We start from the raw sequence: 22627 nt of genomic DNA, 5'->3' as shown, positions 1-22627 counted from the left end.
GGAAAATAAGAATTCCTCACCCTTTGCTCTGTCTCCCGAGTTCCCTCCTCTATCCCTCCAGCTCAGCACCTTAATTGCCCCTGGTACCCAACTCCTGGATATCCAAACCCCCTGCACCCTCCTCTCCCACAGCCAGGCCAGAAATAGGTCTGGCTCCCATCTGAGGATGGGAATGAGTTCTTTCCCTGCTCCACTATTTTGTGCTGAGCTTTGCAAAGGGACGCTGCTGCTGCTGCTGCTGCCTGCAGATAACATCCTGCTGCTCCCTGAGGATGGAGATGCCATTTGCCATCCAACAGCCTCCATCTGCTGCCACAGCCTGCACACATCCCAAACACTGACATCCCAAACACTGACATCCCAAACACTGACATCCCAAACACTGACATCCCAAACACTGACATCCCAAACACTGACATCCCAAACACTGACATCCCAAACACTGACACCCCAAACACTGACACCCCAAACACTGACACCCCAAACACTGACACCCCAAACACTGACACCCCAAACACTGACATCCCAAACACTGACACCCCAAACACTGATAACCCAAACACTGACATCCCAAACACTGACACCCCAAACACTGACACCCCAAACACTGACACCCCAAACACTGACACCCCAAACACTGATAACCCAAACACTGACACCCCAAACACTGACACCCCAAACACTGACACCCCAAACACTGACACCCCAAACACTGATAACCCAAACACTGACACCCCAAACACTGATAACCCAAACACTGACACCCCAAACACTGACACCCCAAACACTGAGCATCCCAAACACTGACACCCCAAACACTGACATCCCAAACACTGACACCCCAAACACTGACACCCCAAACACTGATAACCCAAACACTGATAACCCAAACACTGACATCCCAAACACTGACACCCCAAACACTGAGCATCCCAAACACTGAGCATCCCAAACACTGACACCCCAAACACTGACACCCCAAACACTGATAACCCAAACACTGACATCCCAAACACTGACATCCCAAACACTGACACCCCAAACACTGACATCCCAAACACTGACACCCCAAACACTGAGCATCCCAAACACTGACACCCCAAACACTAACACCCCAAACACTGACACCCCAAACACTGACACCCCAAACACTGACACCCCAAACACTGATAACCCAAACACTGACACCCCAAACACTGACACCCCAAACACTGACACCCCAAACACTGACATCCCAAACACTGACATCCCAAACACTGACACCCCAAACACTGAGCATCCCAAACACTGACATCCCAAACACTGACATCCCAAACACTGACACCCCAAACACTGAGCATCCCAAACTCCAAGTATCCTAAACATGGAGCATCCTGAATTCCAAGCATCCCAAACATCAAGCATGCTGAATGTTGAGCATCCCAAATGCCAAGTATCCCAAACACTGACATCCCAAACACTGAGCAACTGGAACACACAGTGTCCTGAACACAGTGCATCCCAACCACTGAGAACCCCAAACATGGAGCATCCCAAATGAATCCCAAACACTGAACATCCCAAACACCAAGCATCCCACCCCAGATCCCAATCCAGAGGCAAAATAACACTGCCTGGAGCCCTGAGCCTTTTCTCCCATGTGTCGCTGTGGCCTCAGTTTCCCCAGGTGGAAGCAAAGTGTGGCACAGAGGGCACTGTCTCTGCCACCTCAGCTCTGAAAGGGAATTTGCTTCCAGCAGCATGGCCTGGGATTCAGGGATTCGAGGCTGCCAATCCCTGGAAAACCCCATGGACTTCAACCAGACCTTTCCTGAAGAGCAGTGACACCACTCCAAGTCATGGTATTTCGCTGTGAGATGCACGTGAGCAGAAGGAGCAGGTCCCAGGACAGGTGCTGGACACCTTTGCTGTTCCAAACAGGGACATTTGGGATCCTTTCCACTCCAAAGACAGAGCTGAAGGTCAGCAGAGCAGAGCCCTGCCAGAGCCACACATCCTTCAAGCATCCCTGAATCCCTCTGCATCCTGCACCTCCAAGCCTGCTGAGGAGCATTTGGGATTGCAATCAACACCATCACCCCATTTATCTGCCCCTGGATCTCCCTCTGGATGGATTTCCCTCCCAGCAGGGCTTCCAGAGGGGTTTGGCTCCTCCTACCCACATCCATCACCCACCCATCCAGCACTCCCAAATTTATCTGTCCCAAATACATCATTTAACTCCATCTTTTAGAGCCTCTCCAGCCTCTCCTGAATTTTCCAGGAGCTTCAGAGCGATGGGGAAGGAAAACCTCCCATCTTTAGGAGCTCCAAAAGCCCATGATGAAAAATAATCCATAAATCTGGACCCAAATATGATATAAATTCCTATCAGAGGAAGGAAAATAAGGATTAGAAGCTCCTCGGAACAAAGCCATTTTCCTCTGATGTACACGAGAGTGGGGGAAAAGCCATTTTAATTACTGATCAAAAATAAATGACTTGCATTTGCCAGGGCTCTTTTTTTATTATTATTATTTTCGAAATTACTTTTGTAGAATGACTTAAACTTATTAATATATTTATAAGGAAAGAAAACACCCATAAATGCTTGGAATACTGAGCCAACGAATTAATTAACATCAAATTACTCATGGTTACTCCAGCTTGATACTAAACATTGCTCCCCTATTATGTGGAGGATGGACAAAAATCTCTTGCAGCTGTTAATTATTTCAATTATTAATTTTACTTAATAATTCATATCCCTTTCCCGACCCCCTGGAGTATGTTACAGTATCTACATTTCTTCCTCTCTGTCTCCATTTCTCCCTAACTCCACTTTCAGCAAGACAATCCATCACTCCACAAGGTTACTGGCTTCAGGAGAGAGGTGGGTTTTTTTTATTATTATTATTATTTTATTTTATTTTTTATAATGGACAGTCATTTCCTCTGAGAAATACCCCCAGTAAATACCTGCTCTAGAGAAATGACAATAAATCCTTAAAGGTGAACTTAGCTGCTTTTCTCCTCGTGTGCTGCCTTTAAAGAATAAAAAATAATACATCTTAAAAAATCCTAAACCCACCCTCTGAGAACCCAAATCCTTCCTAGTACATACATGGAGAGTGAATTACGGATAAATCCACTTGAAAGTCAAGCAGGGAGGATTTTTTTAAGCACCTTTTAGGTCTGGATTAAGGTTCTCAGCATCGCCCAAGGCTGTGCTCAGTCCATGGACCCTTCCCAAGCGTGTTCCCCAGCCCAGGTGACAGCAGAGAAAGGGAAACTGAGGCATGAGGAAATTAAATTTATTTATGAGCTTGTGTTGCCCAGAGCAGCTGTGGCTGCTCCTGGATCCCTGGAAGTGCCCAAGTCCAGGCTGGCCAGGGCTTGGAGCAGCCTGGGACAGTGGAAGGTGTCCTGCCCATGGCAGGGGGTGAGATGGGATGAGCTTTAAAGTCCATTCCAACCCAAACCAGTCTGGGATTCTGGGGTTCCCACATTTTCCCATCACACAGAAGGACATGGAGCTGCTGGGGCAAGTCCAGAAGAGACCAAAAAAGTGCTCCAGAGGCTGAAGCACCTTTCCTACAAAGACAGGCTGGGAGAAGGTGTTCAGCTGGGGAAGAGAAGGCTCCAGGAGTACTTAGAGCCACTTTCAGGGCCTAAAGGGGCTCCAAAAGATATGCAGAAGGACTTTGGACAAGGGATGGACTGACAGGACACAGGGAATGGCTTCCCACTGCCAGAGGCTGGGATGGATGGGATATAGGGAGGGAAATCTTCCTTGTGAGGGTGGGCAGGCCCTGGCACAGGGTGCCCAGAGCAGCTGGGGCTGCCCCTGGATCCCTGGCAGTGCCCAAGGCCAGGCTGGACAGGGCTTGGAGCAGCCTGGGACAGTGGAAGGTGTCCCTGCCATGGCAGGGGTTGGGACTAGATGGAGATTTAAGGTCCCTTTAAGGTTCCTCCCAACTGAAACTATTCTGGAATTCTGTGATTCCCACACTTCCCACGTGTCTCGCTGCTGTTCTGAAGGGATCCCTTTCCCACAGGCATTCCACATTAGGTGAATGCAGCCCTTAAAACCTTTTAAAACCAAAAAGATGAGTTGCAGCCTTTTCCTATTTTTCCCTCTTTTCTCCCTGTTTTTAAGCCCTCAGCAGCTGCCTTTTGGAGCTTTTGTGCTTAACCACCCTGAATAGAGACTTACTTCAAAGAGAAAAGGAAAGTTGGGATTGCAGCAGGACTCTCTATCAGCCAGAGCATCAGGAAAACTGCCTTGGCTTTGGAAGCAGGTGAAAACATATTGCATGGAGAAAGGTGTGAAGCTCCTGAAAAATGCCCTGCCTCCCTCAAAGTGGCTCAGAAAAAATAGGGATGGAGGGGGGAATTGAAATTTTAAAAAATATATATTCACATTCCCATATATCTATTTTTTATCCATAAAAGAGTTTAATCCTGCAGAAACTTGTTGCACTTGGGGCTGCTGGGGTTCAGGGATGTCACAGAATTTGGGATTGATCCGCAGCTGGTGCCACCAAACCTCTTCCTGCTCATGGATGTACATGGCCCTGCATGCTCCTGTGTGCCTGAGCTTATCTGGAAATTAATTTCCAGATCAAAAGGAATCTTTTTAATGACAGAATACAAATGGGGGTTGGTGGAGGACAGAGAAAAGGATGAAAAACTTGGCAGGATATTTCTTGCTGTCAAGGGGATTCATAACTCTGACATGGTTTTGGGGAGGAGAAAGGAGGAATTTGGTGTTAACTCTGGGGCAGAGAGCCCCAAATTTGCTTTCAGACAGGAAATGTTTAAGGAGAAACAAGAGCTCCAAACTCCAGCACACACAGAGGAAAAACCTCATCTATTAATCTTCTCCCTTGATCTAGAGGAGAGAACGAAAATGACACTTGATGCTCTTTGCTGATCCCTGGAGGGCAAATCAAAGCCCAAATGAGGGGGGCAGCAGCCCCAAAAGAGACATGCTGAAAAATAAACAGGATTGTTGGTTTGGGGTCGTTTCTAGAAGGAGAGAGGGGAGAGGTCGCTTTCAAAACATGTTTTTTTTCTAATTCACCTCCTAAATATGCTGAGTAACAAAATCTGATTATTTTGGTGGGTGGCCTGGATTATTATCTGGGTGGCCTGGATGGCCTTTACATATTTTCCAGTGGGATAACAACAATTCAGAGCCTAAATCTGACAGCTGAGTACCTGATCCTGTTATTGAGCCCCAAAAGTGCATCGCTTTTCTGGGGATGCCCAAGGGCTTGGCAGGAACAACCCAAGCTTCTCTCCCAGCCCTGGTAGGCAGCAGGTAAAAAATCAGTCCCGTTTTGAGCAGCTGGGGAAACTGGGGCAACAAAAATGGGAAACAATTTGTCCATGCTGGCTCAATAATGCACTTATAAAAGGAATCTGAGACCACTTTTCCCATCCATCCACTAACGCTCCCTCCCTCCCCAAGCAGCTCTGAATAACTGTGTCACTTTTCCTGCAATTTGCAGAGGCCACACGCTGTTCCTCTCTTCCCCTGGCTGGCACTGATTGGCATTTCCATCTCCATGATGAGGTGTTTTCCCGTGCTCCCAGGGAAATGTGCTTCTTCTTCAGCACTGAAGGGGGTGGAAAGTGGAGAGCAAAGCCCAGCAGGCACAGAGGGAGCAGGGAGCAGCCACAGCCCCTGCTTGGACCCAAACCTAAAGGAAATCTGCATTTTCCTCCAGTTTTCCCCCTTTTTTCCCCTCTTTTCCCACACACCTTGCAGCATTGCAGAGGGTGATCCCATTCCTGCGATGCTGCTCCCACCATCAACCCTGACTTCCCACCTCCCTGTTGATGCAAGGAACCAAATTCTGATGTTTTCTCCCTGGATTAAACCTCATGGCTTTGCCTTTTTCCTGCCAGGCACAACCTCACTGGATATAACCCTAAAATAAGAATTACCCCACAGTTTTCTGCTCCTCCAGCACACCAGCCCCAAACCTGCTCCCTAATAGGGGACAATGTACCCTGAACCAAGATCATCATCCAAACTGAGCTTTTCCAGCACACCCAACAACAATCTGAGCCCACACAACTCCTCCAGAGCCACCTTCCTTTAAGGAAAGGGCTGGGCTTTGTTAGCTGGGTCTTTTCTATCTTTTTATTCCCCCTCTTTCTCTTCTTAGGCCTGAATGGTTTAATGAGCGTCCTTTTGACCTAGGAAACTTAGTTTTAATTTTCATCCCTTTATCCAGAGAACAATGTGTCCTGGGGGCATCTTTGAGCACAATGTACACTTTCATCATCAAAACAAATGCTAGAAATACCCATCTGCCACGGTATCAGAGCGTGTTGGCTCACTGAGCCGGACACCGCTTAGGGGACAAGGGAGGCTTTTACTCTTCTCAAAGTCATGAGTGCTCCCTCTAAGCTCTTTAGCATTAGAGATTCCTGTGGAGACGAGTATTAGAAGCTGCATTTCCTTTTTCCCTGGTCAGAACGATGGGGGATGCAGCGTTCTTTGGAGATTTCTGCTCCTACAGGGGACAGAATCTGTCACTCATGGTGGCAGGTGCCTTGCAGGGTCTCAGGAGTGCGGTGCTCCCGGGAGATGCTGCTCACAGGGAGGGATGGAGCAGCAAGCTGGGTCCAAAGTCAAGGACTCAGCTCTGAGCTGAAGGTTACCCAGGGTAGGCAAGCATCCAGCAGGGCTCCACCTCAGATTTCTGTCCCAGAAGGGGTTGACAGCTCTCTCTGATTTATTTTATCACAGAATCTCAGAATAGTTTGGGTTGGAAGGGACCTGAAAGATCATCTTGTTCCACCCCTGTCAGGGCAGGGACACCTTCCACTATCCCAGGTTGCTCCAAGCCTCATCCAACCTGGCCTTGGACACTTCCAGGGAAGGGGCAGCCACAGATTTTCTGGACTCCCTGTTCCAGGGCCTCCCCACCCTCTCAGTGATTGCACTCCTGGGTCGGGATCTCCAGCTGATGTGCACCAGCTCCACTCAACACCCTCCATTATCCAGACCTTCTCCAGACCTCCCCAGTTTCCCCCCCAGCACCCCAAGACCATTTCATGCCACGACACTCAGCTTTTTAGGATTTGGCCCTTTCCCTAAACCCACCCTCAAAAGAGGTTTGCCAGCTCCAGCCTCCTCTCTGTTCCAGACTGGAATAATTTGGAATAAGTTATAATAATAGTAAACATAGTACAAACAACAACAAATCAAACCTGCTTTGTTACTCCCCAGGCACACACATTTGTCTTCCAAGCGACAAAGTAATCACATTTTTGGTTCTAATTTATGACGTGCATTTCAGTCGGTGCCTTGGGGCGTTATCACAAGTCACAGCCCCAGCACGCAATGGGAGGAATTCAGGCTCTTAAATCCTCACCTCCTTTAGCTTCTCCACCTGCCAACAATTCCAAATTTCCTCTGTTTGAGCTGATTGCAGCAGAGCCCAGGGATGGTATCCCACCTCCACAGGGAAGAACTGTGGGAGCACCAGCCCCGTGGTAAGGGCATCACAAAACCCGCTGAAACCTAGGCTGGGTTTAACTTCCAAAGGAATTTGCATGGAAAAGCCTGGTTTTACCTATTAGCTTTTATGTTCTCCCTTCAAAGAGCTTCAGAACATAATGTCCATCATTACTGTTTATGGGACACTGACACACACAGAGAAAACATTGGAATGTGGAAAAATACAGAGAATTCTCTCTGCTGTGGGTTCTTCCCAGCAGTCACCCAGGCAGCAGCTGGAACACGGAGCTGGGGACCAGCTGCAGAGAGGGGCGAGCAGCTGGATCTCAGGGGAATTTGGGGTGTGGCTCAGTATCCTTCCAGCTGAATTTGGAAGGCTGGAATGGGAGGGTACAAGGCTCCTGCAGCGGTGCCTGTTGTACCTGCCCAGCCTCTCCCTCCACACTGAGCTCCCAGGAGAGATCTCCATGACCAAGGTGTTTCCACGGAGGTTTTTCCCCCTCTTCTGACCAGGAACTCCTGATGCTGTTGGGATTTTCACATGGCAGGTGTCAGTTTATGCATAACCCAGTGAAGCAGAGTGACATCTCCTTCAGGCCAGAATAAGCACCAAGCCTTTGCTGGGAAGGGAAGGAAATGGGATGGGGGCTGAAATTTCCTCCCCCAAGAAAACACCATGAGAAATCTCTGCTGCAAAGCAGAATAATCACATTTCTTGCCAAGGAGCACAAGCCTTTTGGCAGGTCAGGGATGGATCTCAGGAGCTGACACGTCTCTCTGCCGTCTACAGCTGATGAAGTGTCAAATGAGATGGAACAGAAAGTGAGACCCATCTGGGAAAGCTCCAAAAGGCTGATTGATACCAGGAGGAGGAGGAGGAGGGCGAGGTGGCTGGAGCACCACGGGGACCTGCTGCTGGTTGCTCCCACACTCAGCAAGATGATGCTGAGGGACACTTTGGAGATAGCCAGCCCCAAACATCTCTGTGACTCCTCCTCCTCCTCCTCGTCCTCGTCCTCCTCCTCCTCCTCCTCCTCCTCCTCCTCTCCTCCCCTGCTGACCAGAGCATGGAGGGAGCAGCTTGGTAATTGCCAGAGCAGTCAGCAGTGAGAGCAGTCATAGTCCTCAACACAAATAGCAATGAGCATTAATTACTGTCCTTATTCATTAGTGTGAGAGGGGGTCCCTGGGCAGGCTCCTCTGGAGCTGACAGGTGGCTTGGGGTGAGTGGGCCCGGCGCTCTGCAGAAGAGCTGGTTTTAAAAACTCAGATTAACACTGGGTTTCCAGCAGTGCAAGAACAGGGGGAGGAGGGAAATCTGTGCCTCTCATCACTGGCACCTGAAACCTCTGCCAGGGGCTGCAGTGGAAACAGGGATGGAGATGTGCTGGAAGAGCAGTAATGCACCTGGGGGGTGAAATGAAACCACCCAAGATATGGGCCAGTTGATAAAGGGGAGAGAAGCCATCCCCCAACCTTGCCCACAGCATCTGCATCCCATAGAGGGATTAATACAATTAAGGAATTTCCAGCCTGACCCTTGAACTGTCAGAGCTCCCTCCATCCCAACAGGGCATGAGTCGCTCCAGAGCAGAGGGTGACCTTCAAGATGTGGGGGACATCTTTTCCTGAAGCACCTGATGGAATTTAGTCCTGAATTAATGGAAATCTCCTTTCAGCCTAAGGAGAGACCTTTTGTCTGAGGGTCTGGGAAGGCAGGCAGTGAGGCAAGGCACAAGATCCACCACACTACCAAAAGTCCTGCTCCATAAAAGCCAGACACACACAGCCACGGGGTGCTCTGTTCCACGATACCCCTTAATAGGATCAGCAAAACAGGGCCAGCATATAAAATACAGCTGCTTTGGAGATCACAAAAAAATACTTTAATCTGCAGTGGCTCCTCACCTCTAGGGGCCTGTGAACTGGTACACTCTATCTGCTTATTTAGCTGATCCTGTTAAAAAGCTATCAGAATAAAGCAGAGAGGGAAAAAGAAAGAGAAATCTTCGTTGTGTGAACTGAGCCAGAGAAAACTTTCCCTCTAGCAAGACTCTGGCAAAAATCCCAGTCCCACTCCACTGGTGCTTTGAAATACAAACATGAAGATCTGCTGGTCCTAAAGAGCTTTTCCCATTGCCCCGGGGCTCACTGCCCACGGAGAAGTCCTGGAGGTGCTCCTTGGAGAAGCAGGGATGATCTTTACAGCCTGCACAAGAAGAAGAGGGAGATAAGGGAAGAGGGAGATGTGAGGAGCATCCTGACCGCAGGGAAGTGTCCAGGTGAGTGCCTTGGAAGGAGAAAAGCACCTCGGATTTTGTATCTGACCTGGAAATGAAGCCCCTCTGCCCCCATCCCTCTGTCAGAGCTGGAGCACAGAGCCCGAGGGCAGTGGCAGGAGGATTTTGTCACATCAGGAGAGCTGGGAATGGGGGAGCACTGCCACACTGGGGAGGGATGGACAGCACAAGCCTGATGGAGACATCACCCAGTGACTGTGCATAAGGGAGAGACAGGAGCTAAAACCAGGAGGAAAAGCCACAAATAAAGATACAAAGGCAAGGTACAAAACCAGCTTTTGCTTGCCTTGAATAAGTTATTCAGCTCTGGTGGGAGGCAGGGAGGAAAAATTCCTGCTCTATAAGGGTCTGCTGCCCACCAGGTTTGCTCCAGCTCCTACCAACCTGCTGCTGTTGACTCTTTTATTCAGGATGCGTAGTTTGGTCAGGTTTATGCATCAAAGGCAATAAGGTAAAGATTTCACCTGAGTGAGGTGTGAGAGGCACAGCAAGGTGACAGATCCCTACCCAGGCCTGGGATCATTTCATGGGAAAACAGAGCCACTTCTCCAGCATCTCCTGCTGCCCTGCACAGAGCCCAGCAGCAAAATTCAGGGGGGAAAAAACCCCAAAAGGCAAATCCTGAAGGGTACATACAGGATTCCCTAATTTCCTATGGAAAGGTGGGATCTGCAGGCCGAAGGACCAGCAAAATGTGGAGGGATAAAACCCATTCTGTATAATTCCTGAAAGAGGAGAGTGCCTTATCCCCTTGGACACATTGGACAACACCCAAACATGGCTTCAAGCCCTCCATATCACCCTGACAAAATTCTCATTTTTCCCACTTGGGTGGAGTCCAGGAGCCTCAGGCCCAGATTCTAGGATTGTGTCAGCAACTCAAGCTGCTCACGGGCAATATTCCAGCTGATCATATTCCTGGGACACTTTGGAGAAACAGAGGGACCCACCCTGAAACCATCAGCACACCAGCAAACAAACTTTGTCTTTTTTGAATCCTTAAAATGAGTAAATCTGCCTTGAGGAGAATGTTAACAGCAATATTTCAGGACAAGTGAGATTTTGGGGCGCAGCTTGTCTGGTATGACCCTGAATCCCTGAAACAGAGTTGGAATTGGCAATTAAATGTAACCATGCTATTGATGCAGGGAGATTACACTGCAGAACATCCAGCCTGGCCAAGGAGTGGCCAGGACTCCTCCTGCCTGCTGCTGTCCCTGCTCCTGGGCTGGGATGGTGGGAGCCGCTGCTGCCAGCGCTCGGAGCCGATTCCAGCCCCAGTTTGTCCCCCCAGATGGAAATCAAATGGAAAATCCTGCAGCCCTGGCACTCACCACACACCACGTGGGATCCAGGGATGGCAGCACCGCTGCCTCCAGCCCTGACCTTTATTTTCCATTAATGGACCCGGGTGAGTGTCGGCTGTGTTTGAAGCTGCATAAAATGAACTGAAAATAAGAGGGATAAACAGCAGCAGTTAAGGCTCTTTCTCCACTCCCACACTCCCCCCCGCTTTTTTATTTCATTTTTTATTTCCTGGAGCAGTGCTGAACCAGCTGTACAAAGTTACTGACACACAGCTAGGTGCTTGCAGGCACAGCTGACTTGTTGGGAACCAGCTCCCTGCCGGCTGCCTAAACAGGGAAGACAAACCCAGAGGAAAGCAGCTCCTCGAGGGGAGCTCTGCGAGTCCCCAGATGTCATAAAGCATCTGGTTCAAGTGTGAGCAGGACAGAGCCAGCCCATCCCCCTCTGGAGGAAAAAGGAATGACAAAATAAGTGAGGATCACTACGGCTGGAAAGGGAAGCCAAGGAATGGGAAAGCGGTGCTGAGAGTTGATTAACTTTATACTGACATTCCATGCCCTGAGCAGGTGTCATCCATCCATGGATGCAATTTTCCACCCTAATTGAGGTATTCCACCCCCCCACTCTTGTAGGGTATTGAGCATCACCTTTTTGGTGAAGCCCATAAAGAGAAGAGGATCCTCTTTAGGAAGAAATCCTTTCCTGGGAGAAATCCTGTGGCAGGATACCTGAAAGTGTTTGAGGCCAGGTTGGACAGGAATTGGAGCACCCTGGTCTAGTGGAAGGTGTCCCTGCCCATGACAAGGGGTGGAACTGGATGAGCTTTAGGGTTCCTTATAATCCAAACCATCCCATAATTCAGTGGTGATTCTCACATTCGGTGCCCATACACCCAACACCAAGGAAGGAACAGGAGCTGGAGGGCTCCAGTGGGAAACAACACCCCCAGGAGAACTGTCCTTTGGGCTTCTCCACACCCAGATTGCCATCAGAGGGAAAGAAGCCAGCCCAAAACTTTTAAAAACATTAACCTTCGCTGGTATTTGCAGAGCAAACAGGGAACTCACACAAATTAAATGGCAATGTGCTGCTTCCTTCTGCTATTCCAGTTTTAGGAATGCAGCTTTAGGATTCCAGTGCATGCTGTGCTAGGCTGCTAACCCTTTAATTCTTTAAATCCAAGCTCATCTCTCAGCCAGGCCTTTAATTTAAATTTCTCTGGATAGCTGCCCCATGTTTAATAAATAACTATTGACTATTTAAAGAGCACCTGGGCTGAGGTTTCCCACCTCAGGCTGGGTACACACGTACAAACACACAGTGCCTATTACCGCCTTATTAAACCTTAGTCCTAGGCAAGAGCTTAATAGCCACTTGCTATTTAATTAGCCAGGGAGTTCAGGGCTTATTGGGGAACAAAATGTAAATACCAGCAGGACTGTAGCTCTGACATCCCTGGGAAACAGCTCCTCCTTTCCTTTCACTGTCCATGGAGGAAATGGCCATCCATGGCCAGCATCAAGGACAGATCACAGAATCCCAGAACGGTTTGGGCTGAAGGCAACCTTAAACCTCATCTCATTCCACTCACTACCATGGGCAGGGACAACTTCAGTATCCCAGGTTGCTCCAAACCTTGTCCAAGTTGGCCTTGGACATTTCCAGAGATGAGGAGTCCACAGCCTGTCTGGATGTCCTGTTCCAGAATCTCAGAGATGTGGGGAGGACAGGACGGTGGCTCCCACTGTCCCTTTTGATCCAGCACGGTGGGGGCAGACAAATCAGTGAGAAAACCCCAGGCCACCACCCATGGGGCCACCACCATAACCAGGACAGGGAGATCCCCCACAAAAGCAGCCACTGAACACCCATCTGTGCAAAAATCCAGCCCAGAGCTGTCATCTGTGTGTGTCCTGAATCCCCATGGGAGCAGTTTAACTCCTGTGCTTTGCTGCAGGTGTGACTCCCCTTCCCCCAGACCCAGCATTCCCATAACTCACACTGCATGCCAGATATTCAAAGGTAAGCTTCCATCAGGATCCAGGAGGATTTATCTCCATGGGCTCCCATTAAGGGTAATAAGATGAAGGCAATCAGCCTCATCCATTCTGCTTTGGCCAGTATAAATTCCTTCACTTCATTAGAGTCTGCTGGAGTCATGGCAAGGAATGAGCAGCGATGGGGGAAAGAAAGAGAAGGGGAAGAAGAGGAAGATAAAACCCCCCAGGCTACTTCTGGCTTTGCTTTTGTTGGGAAGGTGGTTGGGATTAGAATTGGAGAATCCCAGACTGGTTTAGATTGGAAAGGACCTTAAAGCCCATCCAGTTCCATCCCCAGCCCTCTGCAGGGACAGCTCTCACTAGACCAGTTTGCTCCAAGCCCCAAACAACCTGGAACATTTCCATAGATGGGCAACCACAGCTTCTCTGGGCAGCCTGTGCCAGGCCTCACCATCCTCACAGGGAAAGAATTCCCTCCCAATATCCCACCTTACCCCGCTCTCTGTCAATTTAAAACCATCTCCCCTTGTCCTGTCACTACCTGGATTCATGGACTCAGCAGACACCAGCTGGCAGGGTTCAAGGCAGCCTGTTACACCCCCTGGCAGCATTCCCCTCTCCCAGGGGACACACATTCTGGGGTGGATTGGGGGTTATTTTGGCTGTTTCTTTGCAGGATTTCTCGCTGTTCATTTGCTCCATCCCAGAGGACGTTGCCATCTGCCAGCGCGTCACCCGACAGGAGATTTTGTCAGCGCCACGGTCGGCGTCACTGTGAAGGTGACACTTTCCAGGGGGCTGGCTGTGGTTTGTATCTGCTTTCAATTTATTCACAGAGCAACTTAAAAAAAAAAAAAAAAAACACCAAAAAACATAAAATTCAAACATGACCAGAAGAGACTTTGTAAAAACAGTCATTACAAAACTGGAGGATTTCAGATGTTGTTATTGTTCCAGTGAGCCCCAGAGATAACGGCTGGAACCAGGGCCCTGCTGTGCACTTCACAAACAGGCAAAACCCCTGCCTCCCCTCAGGAAAGGGCTGTGTTTGCTCTGAGTTGCAGCAGGCAGAGGAGATTCGGTGCTAAGCTGAACGTCAGATGTCTTATCAGGCACTCACACCGAGAGATGTTAACTCTGAAACCTACTGATGGTAGCTCAAAGTCGTCGTGGAGTTTGAGTCCACTTGGCTCAGCTACTTGTGCCTCCCTCAGCCTTCTGCCTCCTCTCCAAGGAACAGTACCCCAAAACCAGCCCAAACAGGGCAGTCAGACACCACCAACACCATAAATGAACCCACACAGAGCTGAGTGGGACACAATTAGCACTGCACAACACCCTCTGCATCATCAGCTTCTCCTGCTCCTCCTCCTCCCTCACTGGCTGGACACAGGGTCCGGACAATCTTTGCAAAGCTCCAGAGCCATTGAGCCAAGCCACCGCTTTCCTGACATGACATTTGTTATCCCTAATTACCAACTTGGCTTCATTTTAAAGTCATTTGCACTGATTACTCTGACTGCTGCCTTGGGTAGTCAATGACTTAGATTAACTAATCACAGCACACAGAAAAATATTTTAAATATATATATATATTCACCTAAATTCCTTTAATGTCCTGCTTTGCAGCATCTTGGCTTAAACTGATGCCCACTTGTTCCTCTAATCTGACACAAGCTCAAAGAGTCTCATGGCATCAATCCGCTCAATTCCCTTCAGAAATGTGTAAGCCCTCAACGAAACCCCTTCTTAATCCCCTTTTTGCCAGTGATTACAGAGCTGGTGTCTCTAACTCAGCCTGGATCAGAGTCCCCATGTCCCCACCACGCTGCCTTTTGTTCCCCTGGCTGTGTGGTGTCGCTCCTGCAGCAGGGTCACCTCCCCTGGGGGGGCTGGGACGGGGCCTTAATGCATTTACAAACTGCTCAGCCTTCAGGGAAGTTTGGATCCACATATTCAAGAGTTTTGGGAAAAGCAGCAGACAAGAGGATTGCAATTTTAATCCAAAAAAAGGCAAAAAGGAAGTTGAAATTCTGAATTCAATTCCTGATTGTGGCATAAAATAAATTCCCTGGATAAGCGCTGCTTTGGAGAAGATGTTCAGCACCTCTCCCATCCCACTTCCCCCATCCCACTCCCATTTTTCCCCCATTAAAATCATTTTGCCCTGCAGACACCCCACTCCTCACTCTGGAGGTGATGTCAGCTCTCCTGAGCTCACTCTGAAAAGCCACAGATGCCTCTGACTTGATAAGAACAATTCTTGATAAGAATTGCAGCATCCTGGAATGCTTTGGGTCGCAAGAGACCTTAAAGATCCACCTCGCTCCAACCTTTTGCCACGGGCAGGGACAAATTTCACCAGACCAAGTCGCTCAGAGCTCCATCCAAGCTGGACTTCTCCCCTCTCTTTCCACGCCCCTGGTGCAGGTGGGAAGATCAGGAAGAGGCTGTGGAGAAGGGAGGCTCTGAGTGCGGACAGACAAACAGCCAGGCTCTCCCTGAGCCAGCCCTTCTGCCTCTGCTCCCTGCTGGGATGGACTGGGGTGCTTTAGCATGCAACAGACTCCTTCCAGCCTTGGCACCGGGAGGAAAAGCAGCTGCAAGAGGCACGGCCAGCTCTGGCTGGAGGAAACATGCCTTAGGCACAGGTCATAAACACACAGGAGGAGAGGCTGCTCCGAGGAGGAGCGATTCCAGCTCGGCACAGCCTGATGGCAGGAGAGCAAACAAATGGCTGACCAGCAGGAGCCTGCTCTGCCCACGGCCTGTGGGAGCCAGCAAGGGCTGCACTGCCAGGCAGCTGCTCCCCGAAAAGGAGGGGACAGGCCCTGGGCATCCAAACCCCCGGTGATGCTGGCATCAGGTGGAAGAGGAGGAGGAAGGAGAGGAGGAGGAAGGAGAGGAGATGATGCTGCTTTGTTGTTTCCACAAAGATGCTCTGTGTGTTTGCACAGGGAGGAGGGACAATGTAGAGCTGGCAGGAAAAGCAACCCACACCTATAAGGAAAATCCCTGGGGATCCAGTGGAGATGCCCTGGGATGGGTGGGGGTGGCACGATGCCCATGACAGGGGCAGTGATTTTCCAGCAGCAGGTTAAGCCAGGACAAGTCCATGCCTGGCAGCACTGGAGAACATCCTCTCACCCCTTCTCCAACCAGCCTTTCACTGTTCCCATTGGAAATATTCCCATTTCCAACCCCATCAGCTCTGCAGTGAGCTCTGTCCGGCCTCAGAGACCTGCAAGTGGGGTTGGAGGGGGCTCAGAGTGAGACACAGGTCTGGGGGGGATCACAGAGCAAGGGAAGGAGGACAAGAGCAGGAGGGCCAAGCTGAACCACCTACACAGCCATCACATCCTGAACTGAGGATGCTCAAACTCAGGGAAGAGTTGCAGCTGCGGGAAATCATGTTCCCCCAAATTATCTCTTCTTTTATCCCAAATCTTCAGAGAAAGCGCTGGGGTGAGGGCCAGGAGGTGGCAGAGTGAGAACAGGGAGGATGGAGGGGTGAGGGAGGGGAGGATGGAGAGGTGAGGATGGGGAGGATGGAGGGGTGAGGATGGGGAGGATGGAGGGGTGAGGGTGGGGAGGATGGAGAGGTGAGGATGGGGAGGATGGAGGGGTGAGGGAGGGGAGGATGGAGAGGTGAGGATGGGGAGGATGGAGGGGTGAGGGTGGGGAGGATGGAGGGGTGAGGATGGGGAGGATGGAGAGGTGAGGGAGGGGAGGATGGAGGGGTGAGGATGGAGAGGTGAGGGCCACAGGCCTTTTCCACAGCTCGTTTTCGCCATCTAGTGCTCAGCTCCCTCTTCCATGGAAAACCAACCAAAACCACGGATTATTTCACAAGAACGGAGCTGTGCAGAACAAAACCCTGCTTTTCCAATCCAGTTCAGATCTGGCCCACGTGCACCTAAAGTCCCAGAGCATGAGATGGTCATAAATTATCATATTTGGGTCATTTTGGAGTATTTTTTTGCAAGAGAACAAAACTGAGCCATCCCATATTGGCATAAACAGGTCCAGGGAGTGCAAAGTTTTCAGTCCATGAAACCTTCCTTTCTCCTCCTGCTTTCCATGCTCCTTTTCCTTGGTTTTGAGAAATCACTGTGTGTGCCTGAGTTTCCCCAAGCAGAGGAAAATATCTCTAACAACACAGAGAAAAGCATCTCTTGTCACACCTCATCAGTATTCTGGGAACCACAAGGGAGGGAAGTTTGCCAATATCTTTTTGAAGGATAAACACCTGAATACAGGACGTTTTCCATGTGGTCCAAAATGCACAGGAAAATGCAAAGGAAAAGCAGATTTTGATGTCCATCAGCATGTCCCACATCAACCCAGACATTTGCTAACTCAAAAGTAATAGAATTGTTGGGAAAAGCACAGCGAGCCCGAGGGGTAAAACACTGGAGCAGGTTGTCCAGAGAGCTGCTGGACTCTTCATCCCTGGAAGTGTTCAAGGCTGGGTTGGATGGGGCTTGAAACAACCTGGTTAGGTCTCCCTGCTCATGGCACGGGGGTTGGATTGGAGACCTTTAAACCTTCCAGCCCAAACTGTTTCACAGTTCTACAATCCCCTCTGGGGAGGAGCACCACGGATGCTCTGAGATACAGAGCAGGAAGAACAGTCCCAGCCCCATGAGGAGCTGCAGCAGGAGCCAGAGCTGAGCTCACCACGCTGTTTCTCTCTCTCTGTGGGACTGCTCAGCAGGCAGTGCTGCCTGGGGAGGGTGGTCCCCAGCACTCCCGATGTCCCCAGAGTGGCAGCAGGCTGTTGTGCCGTGCCGCAGGAGGGCATTGCCATCTGCTGTCGGGCTGCAGCCCTGCACGCTCCGGCAGCGAGCCCTGCCTGCTCCCCTCCAGGCACCGGGGATGGAGCCCAGCCAGCCCGGCTGGAACCCCCCATTCCATGCTCCATCCTGCTCCAGGATCTGCCCAGCTCCATCCCGCCAGGGCAAAGGCAGCCTCATCCACCAGCACTGCCTTCCACTCACGAGTGAATAATCAGCTTATTACAGATTCAGATAGAAAATCATAATATTTGCTAATCACAATATTAATTTCTTGCTAATTGGCTGCCTGATGGCACAGGCAGAGCAAGGGGGCACCAGCTGGCTGCCGAGGCAGGGCCTTCCCTGGCTGCTGCACGGCGCCGCAGGTTTTGGCTCCCCGCAGCAGAGTCGGGTGCAGAAATCAAATCCCCAGCCCACAGGAGGGAGCAATTTGCAGCCTTTTCTTGCCAGAGGGATCCTCACCCTGCGCTGAAACTGAGAGCAGGAGGAGGGGAAGGGGCTCGGGGTTCGCGCAGGGAAACTGAGGCATGAAGCCACCACCCAGCAGGGAACAGGAGAGGAGCAAAGCAGAGGACCCAGAAGCTCTGAGCAGCGTTTTGCCACTTCACCCTCTTCCTTTGCAGCATCCCATAGCGGCACTGCCGCTCCCCATCCCGCTCCAGGACTGTTCCCAGGCTCTCTCCCCCGGGGCCAGGGGCTTGGGGAGGAGGGGGAGGCACTTCACAGGTAACCCCTGCGCACGGAGCCTGTGCGACATTATGCAGGTTGGATGCCAGGCAAGGCTGATCACAGAGTCATTGCTGCTGCTGCTGCTAATGAGGCCCTTAGGCTAATTAAAAAGACGAGGAGAACACAAAAACATAATGAGGAGCCAGTTTATCAGTCAATCGGAGGACATGAATACGCCAATAAAAGTTTGAACTATCTCCTTGCTGCCAGCATCCCGGCGCTGGCCCAGCCCAGGGCTGGAGGGGGACCGCTCACAGAAATGGCTTTGTGCTTTCCCAGCTCCTGGCTGAGCACAAAACAGGGGGATGAGAGGCCGGGAAGAGGTGTGCAACCTCCTCTCCTCCCTCCTGGCACGGGGCTGTTTGCTTTTACCGCCCTGAGGATGGAGAGATGGAAAAGCAAACAAAGAGAGGGGCTCGGGTAGCTCGGGTACCAATTTGGAGCTGGAGGTCCACAGGGACATGGGGGGACTCCTCGGACCCAGCCGTGTCACCTCACACTCTGGGACCACACTTTGTACCCACCGGAGGACAGCACCGATGTTTCAAGGCTCTTCCCTGGCCACCACCATGTGCATGCACAGAACTGCTCGGATCCCTGCCTGGCCTTGCTCTGGATCCCTAAGGATGAAGGATGCTGTGGGAGGCTCCATCCAGCCAAATTCCTCTGGGCTGTGGTCCCCTCCTCTGGCTTTCCCATTAGCCTCTAACCAGGCGGAACGAATGGGCAGGAGAGGCTGCAACCCCGCTGCCAGAGCGTCATTATTATTATTATTATTATTATTATTATTATTATTATTATTATTATTATTATTATCCCTATGTCAGACTCAGCCAGTGAGAGCTGCAAGGGAACCACGGGGCCAGCAACCTGGTCCAACTCTGAAAGCACCCAAAAAACATGGAAAGGTCCTGCCTGGTCCCAGCTGGGGAGGCCCAGATCACCCACAGCCCCCACCCAGGCACCCAGATCTGTTCCTTGCACCTCCAAGCCGAGGACACAGCCGGGTGCTGGTTTGGGGGTGCTTTGGGGGTGTTTTTGCTGATGGACGGCTTCTGTGGATTTCCTCGCTCAGCTCTCTGGCCCAGCCTGTGGATGAGCCAGGAAATCTCAGGGGCGTCTTTGTGATAAACAAATGCAAACACTTAAACCTAAGCAGCAGCAGCTGGAGCTGCCGTGTCTGGGCACCCCCGGGCACCCCCGGCACGGCTCCAGTGGGGGATGGAGGGGATGGAGGGGATGGAGGGGATGGAGGGGATGGAGGGGATGGAGGGGATGGAGGGGGATGGAGGGGATGGATGGGGATGGATGGGGATGGAGGGGATGGAGGGGAGGGAGGGGGATGGAGGGGATGGATGGGGATGGATGGGGATGGATGGAGGGGCATGGAGGAGCTGCTCTGCGACTCGGAGACAGCTGCTGGGTGGGAGTGGGAAGGAGCAAAGCACAAACAGAAGGATGCGAGGAGGAGAGGAGAGGAAGAGGAATTTGGGAAATGACGCTTCCTCAAGCCTATTCAGGCGCCCAGACACTGCCTGCATGTCCAGGCACCTGATGTCTGCTGTGCCACACGTTCTCTTGCAGGAGAGAGATTCCAGATGTATCAGCGGAGCTGCCGGAGCCGCTGCGATTCATTGCAGCCCGGCTGATGCTTTGTAAGAGGCGTTTCATTGGCGGTCCCCGTCCCCAGGGCTGGGGCTGGTCTGTCCCCCGAGCTGCTCCCCACGCCCAGATTCTGAATTGGCAGCGGCCACCCACTGGCAGCACGGGCCAGGCTGGCTCTGCCTGCAGGAGATGCTCCCTGCAGTGCCCCCCTTCAGAGCAGATGCAAAGATTTCCTCTTATTCAGCGTATTTACAGCACTCTCCTTTCGTACGACCCTAGAAACTTCAGGTAATTAATCCCACCAGTGCACTGTCACTCCCTAAATACACCTCTGGGTAGTCCAGACAAGCCGGAGCCTTCCTGCTGCATTTTCCTGTACTTCAAGCAGGATTACAAAAAGGAGAGTGACTTTTCACAAGGGCATGGAGTGACAGGACACGGAGGGGCGGTTTTAAACTAAAAGATGAGAGATTTAGATTAGATATTAGTAAAGAATTCTTCCCAGTGAGGGCGGTGATGCCCTGGCACAGGTTGCCCGGAAAGGCTGTGCGCTCCCCATCCCTAAAATTGCCCAAGGTTGGGCGGGGCTTGGAGCAACCTGGGATTGTGGATGGGAAGGAGTAGAACGAGATGAGCTTTAGAGTCCTTTCCAACTCAAACCATTCCATAACTCCAGGGTTCTGTGACCCCCAGTTTAGGGGGTGGCCCCGTCTCCTTTGGAGGAGCCCCTCTGCAGCCCCAGCTCCTCTCCCCTGGCTGCCAGGCAGGCTCCGAAATGGAGCTGCTAATTAAATTACACTGCCAGCCAAAACTGCTTCGTCAAGTAAATAAATAAATAAAAATTAGAAGGTCATCAAAGCTGTGTTTGGAGACCATCTCATTAGCATACATCTGCATAGTAATGAAGGGAAAAAAGGGCCATTTAAAGAGAGCTGGTAATTTACCCAGCCAAGTAAACTTCATTACCTTTAAGTAGCGCCCACGACAAGCACTAATTCACACCTTTAACGACCCTGGCACAGATGGCGGAGAGGGCCGGGGAAGGCAGGGGCAGCCAAAGTGCCCTGGGTGCCCCGGAGGCTCTGCTCGGTGCTGGGGGGTCACAGCAGCACCCCCAGCACCCACCCCGGCCAGGGACCAGCGCCAAAGCATCACCAGCTGGGGTGCAACAGCTGGATCGTGGCAAATTAGGGGAGCTTTGCTTCAGCTCCTGCATCCCAGGGGAGCTGGGATCCCTCTGCAGCCCCCCCAGAGCACAGCAAAGCACCCCACACCGCTCCAGTGCCACCAGCGACACCCGCCCGGCACCGCACCGGAGCCCCCAGCGGCAGATTAGGGAGGAAAACGGGGCTGTCCTTCTGCCTTCGGATACTCCAGCGCATCCTCCCAAGCATTTTACTCCGCGGCGGAGCCTTGTAGTACCCATCGGAGCCGTGCGAGGCCAGCACAGCCCCGCGCTCCCGTCCCTGCCTCGCCATGCAGCATCCCATTTCTCCGGGCTGTTGAGTCTACATTTATTTCCAATGAGGTCAGGAGTATCAAGGTTGTAAAATAACATATTTCCCCTTGTTTTCCTCCCAGATCTCATACGAAACGCTTCCGAAGTCAATTATCTGCCGGCGGCTGAGCTCCCAGCTTGGCTCTGCCTTGCGGCACAGCAGACACCCCGTGGGGGCCAGAAACCGGGCTGGGGGATGAAGGAGAGACGGGAGGAGGGAGAACACAGCGTCCTGCTGGGGATTTCAAGCCTCCAAAATGGCAAATCCTAGCAAAAGACAAGCGGCAGCACATCAGCCCTCGGAGCCGGCGCTGGCACGGGAATTCCAGCTGGGAATGTTGTACGTGCCCTCCAGGTCCTGCTCCCACCACAGCACAGAGCTCACATCCAGCTGTGTGCAGAGGTTTAGGTGTCACCTTCTGCTAGGCAGGAGGGGGAAAGGGATGCGAGCATGTCCAGGGTGTGTGGCTGTGCCCTGAATTAGGACAGGGCTGTTTGCCCACGGTTCTCCTTGCAGAGATTCCCCCCCTCCCCTTATGGCCTCCTTGAATTCAGCACATTTTATTAGGATAAGGGTTCTCCTTTTCCTACAGGCTCCATCCTCAACCCACTGAAATCAAAGATTGCTTTGCTGGACTCGCAGAGCTCCAGAGAGGGGCTCAAAGAGGCAGAAAGTCACGGCAGGAATATTACAGGAGACAGCAGCCCACCTGGCAGGTCAGGACTCCTGGGAAATTGAGCTTCAAACCCCTCTCAAAATCAACCGAAAACCTCAACCTTCCTTCAGGCCACACCCCAGCCATCCAAACGGGTGGGAACATGAACCCCTCTTCTCGCCCCTGTGCCACCCAAGGAGACAGCTGGCCATGAAGCCAGGACAGCATCCTCATCTGTTCCTTCCCTTTTTCCAGGACATCCTAATCTCTTCC

At 51.4% G+C, this 22627-nt stretch overlaps 1 protein-coding gene across 2 annotated transcripts in view; it reads right to left on the bottom strand.

Moving 5' to 3' along the window:
• LOC102105752 (protein CEPU-1) overlaps positions 1–22627 on the bottom strand; it is a 352214-nt gene that overhangs the window by 200449 nt on the left and 129138 nt on the right. The window lies entirely within an intron of this gene.

This window comes from Pseudopodoces humilis, chromosome 25 (genome assembly GCF_049639895.1).
Source record: "Pseudopodoces humilis isolate 2021_Gansu_Grassland_sample_001 chromosome 25, ASM4963989v1, whole genome shotgun sequence".
Lineage (NCBI taxonomy): Eukaryota > Metazoa > Chordata > Aves > Passeriformes > Paridae > Pseudopodoces > Pseudopodoces humilis.
Note: the sequence above shows the minus strand (reverse complement) of the source record. Positions and strands in the feature narration are given on the sequence as shown.